General features: G+C 35.3%; 1 protein-coding gene across 24 annotated transcripts in view; it reads left to right on the top strand.

The window, feature by feature from the left end:
• Positions 1-12403, top strand: part of FOXP2 (forkhead box P2) — a 405492-nt gene that overhangs the window by 308822 nt on the left and 84267 nt on the right. Inside the window, exon 3 of one of the 24 annotated variants that reach the window (XM_038153688.1) lies at positions 12168-12238. The exons of the other annotated variants lie outside the window; for them this stretch is intronic. The gene's annotated coding sequence lies outside the window, so the exon portion shown is untranslated. The remainder of the gene's footprint in view (positions 1-12167; positions 12239-12403) is intronic. 24 annotated transcript variants of the gene reach the window in all.

Here is a 12403-nt window from a genome sequence, read left to right as displayed (position 1 = left end):
TAGAGGTTTTAGATTTTTCCTTAGTTATTTCATGAATCACAGATTTTTCAACATCTGCAAGACCCATTTTAAGTCCCCTAAATGATACTTCTGCATATAGAAAACATAGAAGCAAGTGTTTATGGGTCTATATTGTTCCTTTGATTCTGTCACTAGGCTTTTGCTCATTCTTGGAACGCTTTAGAGCCATTTGAATTTTCATTTACAATTTACTCTGAAATTAGCTCTGCATTCTGAACAATCCACTTTTCCTTAACTCTTGTTTATATTTAAGACAGTCGGGAACATTACCGTGGGCTTGATTGACCTGTTGGTCAGGTTTTTTTGGGACCTATTCCCACCATTATTAGCCAGTTCTTAGTATTTCTGAGTACAATATAGCAGTCACAAAAAATGCCAAAAAATCTAAAAAATAGGTCAGAATTTGTGTTATTACTGTTCCCCTATTTTCTTTCAGCTGCATTAGAATAGCTTTGATGTAGCACTAGGAAATAACAAGCAAATAAAGCTGGGTGATGTCTTAAAGCAGTTGTATAGATTTTAAACATTATGATTATCATAAACATGTCACTGGCAAAGTAATAAATACATACTGCCCTTGACTCTCCAAAAAAAGAGGTGTAATTCAGTTCCTGTTCTTAACAGTTGCTGTATTTCTTGACCACTAAGCAGAACACTAAGAATCTGTTTGAGAGGTATTTAAATAAGTGTTTACACAGAACTGAGAGTTGTTAGGTTCACCAAATACCTTGCCAGCTCCATAATCCAAACACCATACATACATCAGTAACTGTTTTGGAGACATTTAAATAGTATTTCTCTCAGAAATATTGAGAGGGGGCTGGTAAAACAGCTCTGTTCTGTACTTGCAAATGAGAACTTTTAGCTTCAAGGATCACTGGCAACTTAGTTCTGTTGTCTGCTGAGAAACTAACACTTCATACTGAGCAGTCAAGAAAAAAAGGCTGTCTTCTTTTATGCATAACCTGTTCACCCATTGCAGGATGAAGGTGGCTTTTCACAGCAAGTGTCCAAGGACAGACTCTTGCATATGGCAGGTTCTCTCACTTTTTATCACTCACTTTTTTAGCTGATCTGGCAGTGCCACTAATAAATAGCAACAGATTTTGTCAACTGTACCCTTCTTCTGGGCTTCTTTTATTTTTAAGACAGTTAAATTATTTCTGCTGTGATAAGGGAATTGCTACAAAAAGCATTATGAAAAAATAAAATTTATTTCATTATAAAAGCAGAAAAATTGTTCAAATTTCATAGTTGAAGCTGCTCCTTTCTTTAATTGACTTCTTTTACTCAGACATTAATTTCTTCATCCTTCAGCCAGTGTGTGAGCTGTTCTCAGTAATTGTGGGGAGTTTCCCTTCTCCCAGTTCCACCCCACACTTTCCTAGTTTTATTTTTATCCTTCTAAATGTTTCTTTGCCATTTTCATCAGAGATGTGTTATTATAGCTGATATAAATAAGAGCTCTATTATCATCTTTGTGATTTGTACTCCAGATACTATTTACTCTATAAAAACACTAAACAAAAAAAAAAAAAAAAAAATCAAAACAAACAAAAAATAGCACCCCAAACCAGCCCACCAAACAAAACCAAAAAAGCCACCCCCAAAAAACCAAACCTACACACAACCAACCAAAAAACCCAAAGTGTGTGTCGATACAACTCATCCCATCTTCCTCATACCAGCCTGTGTATGCTTAGACATTAATTTCAGGACCAACAGGAGTAATCTTTCCATTTTCACTTTTTTTCTTCTTCACTGTCAACTCTATCACTACATTGGTTGTCTTAAGCTTGAAACTTTAGCTTCTGGAATTTGGGTATCTTTCCTATCCCTCTTTTCCATACTAAGGTGCAGCTTCTTAAGCTCTGCCCGGAGCTGAAACTCTCATGCAGGTTCTCCACATTTCAGATATACCACCACTGGCCTCTTTTCAGCACATGACAAATGTCATCTTGTCTCATTGCTCCCAGTGTTCTGCAAAGATTTCCCTAACATCTCTCTCTGGGTCTTTCCCCAGCTCCCCTTCAAAGCATCAAATACAGGAGGTTTGTTTTCCGTTTTATGGTCCTTTACTATCTGACTTCACGATACCCATTATTCTTCATAAAGTAGGAAAAAAAGTGCCATTAATTTTCTACTTTTTGATTTTTAGATAAACCCTATTGTAGTTTCTCCTGTGCTGCCTGTAATGACTGTGAAGTACCTCATTATCCTCCTCCAAGTCAGTCATTCAGACTTCTCCAGCCTGTGTGTTTAGAGCTTCGACGCATATATTGCCTGCTATCATGACAGGTGTTTCCTATCAGTCTGTCACTGTCATCTCTCGTCTTGCCCAGGACTATCATCTCCCTGAGTGTCTGTGCAATGCTGACAGCGTGGTCCTGGTCAGCATCATGGGAGCCATTGTGCACTTGCAGCGATTCCCATGTTACTGCTGCTGCCACTGCCTCCAAGTCTTCCATCACCTGTGTGATTTACCATAAGCATTGAAGTTCTTCATTCCAACAGGAGAAATATGGCCTTATATTTCATTTTCCTGTATTGCTGATTCAGCTGGTTTTCGTAGTCTGCCCTTTCACAGGGCAAACCATGCTCTTCTTCTTTGGCCTCAGTTTACTGAAATTGCAGAGCACACACATCTCCACATATCTAATAGGACTCCAGTATTTTCAGTCTACAAGAAATATTTGTAAATGTCTCAAAAATAATGCTTTTTTTTTAAAGGTGAGACCAAAAGAGATGATTCAAAGGATATTCAAAAAGCCTTTGACACAGTCCACACAGTCCTTCATGAACGATTATTAAGAAAACTTAATAGTTCTAGGTGAAAGTTAAAGTTCCATGATAAGTTAGAAATGAGACAGAAGATAGACTTTGCGTATATTGGAGTATATTGTCAATTTTCAGCATGGCAAAAGGTTAACGTTTCTGTCTCCTCCTGACCTGTACATTAAATACCATGGTTTAATATATTTATTAATGAGCTAGAAGTGGGATGAAGGATATCACATGTTTCAAAATTTAAAGATAACCAGAAAAGTTATTTAGTCTTGTAAAGATTAAAGATGACTTTGAGGCGTTTCAGAGGAAGGTGGAATAGTAAGTACACAAATGCCATAGTGGTGGAAGAAAGATGGTATTGCTTAATATGATACATACTGATGGAGCAATTTAACTGCTTATATTGATGATGTAACTGTTTTCACCAATTTTTCTAAGCATAATCCCAGAGTGGTAGAGGAAACACACTGTATCTTATAACAAGCACATCTTTTCTTGGTCTGCAGTGAAAGGAAACAATCCAAGCTTTATGAAAATTGAGAAGTGTGCAGAGAAAAACATTATAATACCAATTTTGTTTTGATCTGATAATGTTATATGAAATTTGGGATGTTTCATTCTAATCTAAAAGTAGCATTCAGTAGCCTGAAGAAAGAGCACTTTTTTTCTCCCTCTCTCCACTTCTGTTATGCCATCCAGCTATTTCAGACCTACATTGTGTCTTTATGAAACTTCAAGCAAAACTGTACTTAGAAAGCTATAGAGAAGTGTGGCTTCATATCTCTTCATATATGTATCTGCATGAGAGTCTGCTCTATGTAATAGTTTTTGTCAGTGAGGCATTATTTGCAAACCAGGGTAATTTATTTTCTACATAAAATATACTCTAATTACAAGTGCCATTTAGGTTGTCTCTAAAACATATTAGTAGAAATTCTAATATTAATAATGACAATAATAATTTCTTAGTTTAGGAGAAAAAAAAGATTGGATTTAATGTTTGTGAAATTTCTTTACTCCCTTAATCTTGAGCAGCTAGAAAAAGCTTGTCATTTGAAAAAACTGAGGGCGCTTTGGTTCCTCAAGACCATGATACCAGGTTATTTACCCAAATCAGTCACCCAAACTACACTAGAGCTGTCTTTGTACAGATAAGTGAATTATCTTTTTAATATATGTATATGTATGCACATTCTTGTGAATTGTCTGTAGAGGCTTTTCATATTTAACTTACTTCTATAGTGCCTATTTCTGCTTTAATCTCAGTCTCTCAGTCCTTTCCTCTTGTACAGTTTTATGACTCTAGACTTTATTGGGAGCGAATTATACCACAGCCTCTTCATTGTTCGTATTCCTGGAGCACTGTGTTAGTTGCAGTCTCTATATAAATGCATAGAAAGCTCGTGGGTTTTATACCCTAAGTCTCTTCTCCCTGGAGCAAGTACATTGATATCTTTGCACAATTCCTGCCATAAATGTGATCCCCTCATTTAGTGGTCTAAATGAGAAGGATTTTACCTGAATTATGAATTGCACCTGAGCTGTGCAACATAGAGGAGAATGAGACTTTGTATCAGACCTCTTTCACTCCAGTCTTTCCAAGCTTGGATGAGACGTCTGAGAAAATGGTTGTTTGTCCTATTTGCCAAAGTAGTCATATCTCAGGCATTCCAAGTACTGTATCTATTCTGGTTTTTTTTCTTTTTTTTCTTCTGTATCCTTCTTACTGTGACTAGAGTAGTCTATGCTTGTGCATAAACTGGATTTATATTCCACAGAACATCATCTGTTCTTGATTAAAGAATGTGTAAATCTCATCAGATTAATAGCAGATAGGATAGGCCAGGACCCTAAAAGATGAATGCCAGGATTTGTTGGATGCAATCCATAGCAACCCCATTATGGTCCAATCAGGAGGGACAAGAACTACAAAGATTCAAACTCCAATCCCATAGTCCCTTGACGCTGTTCTGTTTTAGAAAGGACACAGTATTGCCTTCTGTTTGCAACGAATAATCTATCTGGTTCAGTATAGTCTTTGTCCTAAAACTTTAAATCTTACTTGATACTTCTCCAACCATCTTCTTTCCTTGGAATTTCTTTCCTTTTAGAATTTCATACTTTTTAAATGAGACATTTTCTTCTCTAAAGAAAATGTATTTAGGTATGCTGATCTCTTTAATCAGCTAAACACTCAGCCCTTGCCCTCATAGACATACTTTAAAGACATAATTTTGCACTTCTGTAGATCCTTGGGCTAGAGGTTGTAACTAATCATACAATTGTGTTTGGTGAGAAATAAGTGTGTGAGAAACTCATAAACTACCAACTACCAAGAATGAAGAATTTAGCAGAAGATGTGAATACAGATGTGTGCTAACACAGGAAGACAAGATGTCTGGAAATTCACTACAAAATATTCTCCAAATAATGGAATTCTTGGTTTCCATTTCACTTTGTACTTACAATTCAAGAAAATTCCTATTTTACTTACTATGAAAAATTTCTTTTCCAAGTACACAATCAAAGAGTGCCAGTACCATTCTGTGAATCTGAGCAATAGCAGACTACAAGGTGAACACACTGCAGTTTCTTTGTTTGTGGTGGATGATGCGCATCTTCAGTTGGACTTTTGTCACCTTATGTATTGCAACATTAAACTATGAAACTCCAGACAGTTCACATTTGGAATGATGGGTCTTTTCTTGATGTGTGTGCCTATCATAAACAACCAAGTACTTCAAGAGAAAAGCCTCTTGTTTTGACTGCATAATTAATTGCAAAGAAGATGAAGATAAAATGGGAAAGCAAAAATGGAAACAAAATATTTTAGATTTTGAAATAAGACATGCTGTCACTGTCTGATGTCGGCTATTTTTAAAGCCTTTTAGGTTGAGTAGTAATTCCAGCTAATATATATATAGTCCTTTAGACTGAAAATATTCTTCAATTTGTCCAGTTGACTAAATTTTTCTATGAATCAGCAGACTGCTGGCTCCCTGTTTCTGTTGAATCATTCTACCATATCTGCTTAGCAAAGGAGGATGCAATGTCAGCTACAGAAATATATTGGAAAATTTCTGTAGGTTTCTAATTAATAATTTCTTGCATTTGTAATTGCTCAACAGGTATAGATGCTGGAAAGACCATTTTCTTTATTAAACAAGTCAGTAGCAGTGTATATTGACTTTTAACTTATTTTTCATATAACTTCTGGAAAAAAAAACAATGTATGAAAAAGAAACTATTTATTGGTAATTTTATTTATGATATTCATAGTTTCATGAAATTTTTCTAATGTCACATGAGAACATTTCATAATTTTGTTATGTGTTCCATTTTTGTTGTCTCTTATATTGGGTTATTTACATCTGTTGGATTGATTTGAAAGTTGTCCACTTTTACAAGTATATTTAAATAGTAGGAGCAGTGTAAAAAGGAAGCCAGGAGTGACTCTATTTCTGGAAGGATGGGGAAGTGTCCTACACAGCATTTTTCACACTTCTGAGCAGTGTCCTCTTGACCTTCAGTTTAATGTTGAGACAGTCACTCTTTTCCAAGAAGCGATTGCTCAATCGTTTTACCAAGTGGTCACAACTTCAGGAAACAAGAAACAGGCACAAGAAGGAATGACTTACTTAGTGTTAGACTTCAAAGCTTTGTGCTTTACAAGTTCCTTTATGTTTAGAAAAGCTGAAGAAACAATTTGTGGAGGGCTTTGCATGTGTCAGCTTTTAAGAAACAATAGATTAGCCACAAGTTCTCAGAATCCCATCATGGGTGGGGAAATTCGGGGGCACTTAATGCACTCTTGACTCCAGCTACGACATGCAGGTAGCAGGAGCACCTCGTGGTTGAATGTGTTGTGTTCTCATGGGGATGGCAGCACTGCAGTGAGTGCTCTGCAGCCGGGGCCTTACTTCAGTGCTTTCACTGAGGCTTTCGGTGTGGAAAAGAAATCACGTTCAACTGAAAGTGTTTCACAGCTCCACAGATGAGAAGGGAAAAGTGTTTCTTAGACATGTTGCACAGATGTGTGTCATCACTTGCGCTTCCTCGTAAGATAGATCTTGAGTAAACTCAGTAGAGCTGCAGCTGGTAATGCATGCACCATGTCCTCTGGCTGAAATGTGGTCTGTCTTTGGCTGTCTTTGTATCAGCTCAAAATTCAGGCCTCTAAGTACATTGTTTATATCCAGAGGAGTATGACCATGGGTGATACTGAGCCAGGTCCTAATAGCCTGTGTTCGTCATGCCCACTCCAGGTGTGTTGTAAAGGGTGGGCAGAGTAAGGTTATAGGACTCAATAAAAAAACTTGTGATAATTTGATTTTACATTCTCCCAGCAGTGATAGGCTTAAGAACCCTTTGTATTCAAAAGCTCGAAATAGATGTTTAATCTATGGATTAATAAGTTTATGTTTTAAAACATGCAGTTTGGGGTTTCTCCTTGCTTGTTCTGTCAAAATTAGTGCTTTGTTTCTATCTTGAATGTATTTAGGTCTTATTTCCAGGCTTTCAATTTTGTTAAACTTCGAAGAAAATTAAGAGAGAACAATGTCAACATTCGTATCACAGAATCAGACTTCTCAGATCCAGCTAATACTCCTTGACTGTGTTTCAGAAGCTGCAGATCCACTTCTTCAGCAGCTGAAACCTGGCAGATTTAAATGAGATTTATAACATTATCTAGTTACAGTGAAATCTTTTAAAATTCTGTATCATAATTATGAGTTATTTCATGTACCAGTAAATCTCTGCACAAAAGCTTGCAGGATGTGACTGGTATCTCCCTCTAGTTACCTTGTCTCTCTCTCCTCCTCTTATTCAATCTGTTCTCCTATTTTCCTAGACCATTACCTGATGATCTTGGGAGTAAGGGCATTATTTTCAGGATCTTGTTTGCCGTGTAGTTTGACTCTTAGAGATGGAAGATACCCAAACTTCTCTTTCAAGAAGACAAATTTTGTTTCTGTAATCAGCTAGTAAATATCCTGAGGAAGAAGTTTGTTTATATTCTACAGATATACCAAAACCCATAAAAAACCTTTTCTCTGATAGATGTTTTGCTGTACAGTATTGAATTATAAAAAACTATAATAGAATATAGAAGGCTTATATAAATCTTAAGTATCACTAATGAAATTATCAAAATTTGAAAGGTAAGGTTTTCTTCCCTGCTCTGTTGAAGTTTTTTTCTGATGAGTAGAGAATTACAATATAGAGTTACAACAATTTGCCTCCTCCAAACTTTTTTCTGTAAAAGTAATAATTCAGATTTATTCAGTGCATTTTAATTCTCCATAGGAAAAAAATTGAAGATGTTAAGGTTAATCAGTGCTGAGCTAATGGAGATCTGTTCACAGTTTTATCCTGCAAATCTTCTGAAGGCAGAAGTTTCTGTCTGCCTTGGAAACTTAGCAAGAAGAAATGATTTCAGACATTGCTTACTAGTATCCAAAGAAAAAAAATCACCTACCTTGATTTGTTCTGAGTAAAAAGAGATGAGAAAAAAAGAGCCTTCATTCAAGAATTAATTTTAGTACCATTTACTCTCTGTGCACACTTTATGTTTAGATGCCATTTATAAATATCGTACTATCATTTGTTAAATTTTATGACAATTTTTACCATGCCTGATGACTGTAACTCATGCATTATACATGCACACGTATTTTAACAATATTTGCATCTTATAATATGCTTTCTAACGACTTGTCATAGACTCATCAGTTAAACATTTATTTTACAAATGCATTTTGTAATATGCTATGGTAATAAACTATAAAAAAGGTATCCCACCTTGTAATATTTTCAGATGGATGAATAATGCATTACAAATCCTACCTTCATTTAAAACATGACCTCTATTCTGATGAAATCTGATACATTGTCTGGTTTTATGGTGATCACTGAGTTGTATGAGGTGCTGTCAGTCTGCTTTCTGATTAATTTTCCTAGTTGATAAATATGAATTAATCTGTAAATATTTACAAAATAATACGGTTTATTTTTTCAGTTATTTTGTTTTTATCCACCTGATTAATTTAAACCAAATGTACCAAGCCCCATCTATCTGGGAGCTAATTTTCATTCAAATAATTTCTGGAAATTCAATTCAGTTCTGAAATTGATTATCAAAATCATGATTGTTCTTTTGCTGGCTGCCCAAGTTTGTCATACGTATATATAAAGAGGCCTAGGCTACTGTCACATCTAATCTAATGAGCTCCATAAAGTTGAAGGGTATATAAAATTGGGAAATTTTATAGTAAGCTATTTCACAGTAAAAACATGTACTTTACTACTTGCTATTTTAAATTTCACCTACATCTGATTTTGCGTAATTTTTTAATTCGTGGAACTTCTTTCAAACCAAAGTTTTGCTTAAATAGCTATTGCCATCATAGTCAACCTGCTTTCTGGCTTCCTGAAACATCATGCTGATCTTTTTCATTAGTTTTTTTAATAAGAATGTTGATACCTAAGATTCTCTGGCTGATTTCTCTCTGTGTGTGCACACATGTATAGATTGTAATATTTTCAATAGTTTTATTTACCAGAGATTATTTTCTTCAAAACTGAAGTGAAAGAAGGGAATTTGAGGATTGCTTGGTTGATGGGTTTGTTTACAGAGGCTATAGAGTGGTATAGGTATGCCCATACATCTGGTGATAGAACAAAATGATGGAGGATTTCAGCAGTGTTCTTCATTAGTTATCCTCCCATATCTGAAGAAAAACTGAAGTGTCTGGCAGTTTTACTTTTGCTGTTTGCCTGGAAATAGTTTTAAGGCATTGCATCTCTGTGATGCTGTCTGAATGTGTGAAGTCAATACAGAGTAGTCTGGTTTTACATCTACTTAACATAAATACAAATGACTACTTCAGGTGCATACTAAGGAGAAGTCAATGTTAGATAATTGGTCTCTTGGAAGAGGGCTTTATTGCACCAGACAATAGAAGGTTACACCTTGTCTCTGCCTTTCACCTTAATAGTCCAGGCTCAAGGGCCTTTTTGTCACCATTCATAGTCAAGGCACTTTTAGTCAACACGTTGTTGTCAACACATAGTCAACACAGCTTTAAGAGACAAATTATGCAATCTGATTTAGACATCTAATTAGGATTTAATGAATTGTGCTACAGAAATGCCTATTTTTCTCCTTTGATTACTTCAGATGACTATTTCAGATTTAGATTGTAGTGCAGGCTTTTTGCATTTGGTAGAGCGATAACACCCATTACCACTTCTATTTTTCTTTTTCTTTAATTTCTTCTAAATAAATTACTGCCTATGCAGTGAGCTGGAATTATTGTCAATTGAGTTTTACCTATTCAAACTAGGCATTTTAGACCACATTCTACATAGTCAAACATACCCAGGATTGTCTAAATTCTGTTGTGGCAGCCTCCCTGCTCAGGAGAGAATTATAAAGAATTATTAATTCTCTTTCAGTTTGCCTTTTTTTTCCCCCTAGTGTTTATCATCAGTTGATAGTTCTAGCTGAGATATTGTGCTCAGGTGATGTGGCTTCTATCCCATAGCATCAAGGGTAGGAAATACTCATTCTACATGGGCAACGTGGGACTTCAGACTAGTCATCCAAGTACTGAAATGGGCTTGATAAAGGCAAAGTATTTAGTGTGCTATCCCAAATGCCTTAGCCATCACTTCTTCCACTCCTTGGGAGGAATTCAAACAAAATATGCTGGCTTTTTCTATTAAAAAAATAAAATGCAGCAGCCATTGTTTTGTTAGAAAATTCTGCCTATTATTTCCCGATGGATGTTTCTCTTAGAATCATGTTGTATTCTTTGCTCATCTTTGAGATTATGAGTTTGACCGCTTTGTTTATTAGGAGTATGGTGACTTCTAGAGTGAAATTTTTTTATCAATTTTTCTAATGTGTAACTGTTTTAGTGGATTTCCTAGCTTCAACTGCGTACACTGTTTCTTTGAATACATTGAAATATTGTAGTATCTTGGTAGTTCCTTAGTTCTCATCTGTTATACAATCTCATCTACTATAAGTCACATTATGGTTGCACAAGAAATGCAGTAAACATCTGTATTTTGTGATGGGAGTTTCTTTCCTTTAAGTTTGCTCAGAAAGCACAGAGATTCCACTCTTGGCTGTATTTCTTGGCAACTGGTCACTCTTTAACATAAATCAAATATGTACAATAGATGTGCTTCTGTTATTATTTGACTGTTTCACGATTTGTGTAGTTTAGATTCATTACATTCCTTGTGTTCTTGGAATTCCTTTTGTTGACTTCAGTTATAAAAAAGCCTGTGAGGCACACTCTAGAAATTTGTTTTTCCACATTGCACGTCTTTTTATATGTGAACGTCCAAAAGGGTATATTTACATAGTCAGCTATCATGTGCAATCTTAGTACAGATAACAAACTGCCGGGTTGTTAATCATGCACCCTTCTCAACTGAACTTTACTAGTCTCTTTCCCTCTATTACTACAAATCTCTGCTGTTAACACTACCAGTAATATTATTCTCTCTTTTGTTTTTTATTTTTGAATTTTGCATATAAATTTTTTCAAATGCATTGTGATTTGTGGGCCAGAAGAAAGAATGTCTGATCCAAAATTAGTCTCAAATTCAGTGTCTTGCCCCTTACTGAAGCCAAGAGTATGGTTTTTATTAAAATATTATATATATATTATATATATATATATATTAATTTTATATCATGGATTAAGAGTAGGTTCTAGCTGCCCAGTAGATCACACACATGATTTAAGTCCTGCAAAGTTAAGATGCAGTAGATTTTCAGACTACAGTATTTATATGCATACAAAAATATTTTAAAGTTATTTTGGTATTTCTAAGTTATAAAACTTAGCAAACTTCCTCAAAGGTACATAATTTTAAAAATTACCTTTATAGAAGGAAAAAAGAGCTCTGTGGTGCATTGTAATACCTTTTTGAAGATTTTAAAGCTAGCTCTTTTATATATAATTCACATTTCCTATATACATAATGATGTGGTTTTGTATAAAAGTTCCGTTCTAGTTTTGTTTGGGAGAATCTGCATACATTGTGTGTGTTTTCTCCATTTGTGAATTATGTGGCAACTCCAAACTCACACCAATGAAGCCATCATACTTTTCATATCATGTATGGTATATAACATACATACAGGCTTACACTGAGATAGAGAATGATACAGAAAATCTCTTCCCTCTAGGCTTGAAAAATTATAAAAAAAGTAGAACACACTTTTTGGGCCTTGGGAAAAACAAGAAATTAAAACTCCAGTCATTACCAATAACCTTAAAATGTATTTTAATGTGCTGCAGCTTCAGTTACCCTCAGCTGAAGCTTCTCTATTTTAGCTTACAGGGTCTTGTGACCTCAGCCCATAGCAGAGTTTCAACAGTAATAGCGACAGCCATCTTGGATAAATGTAAGTGAATTTTTTCCTCATTTCTATAGTTTCTCTCCCTCACATGCACTTTTGGAGTTTTGTTTTTCACTCAGAATGTAGACAGTATTCCTGACAACACTTCTGCTCTGTGCCAAGTAGCATGATTGACACAAAGTACAAGTAAAGCATCTAAGTGGGATTTCT

Source organism: Motacilla alba, chromosome 1A, assembly GCF_015832195.1.
Source record: "Motacilla alba alba isolate MOTALB_02 chromosome 1A, Motacilla_alba_V1.0_pri, whole genome shotgun sequence".
Taxonomy (NCBI): domain Eukaryota; kingdom Metazoa; phylum Chordata; class Aves; order Passeriformes; family Motacillidae; genus Motacilla; species Motacilla alba.
Note: the sequence above shows the minus strand (reverse complement) of the source record. Positions and strands in the feature narration are given on the sequence as shown.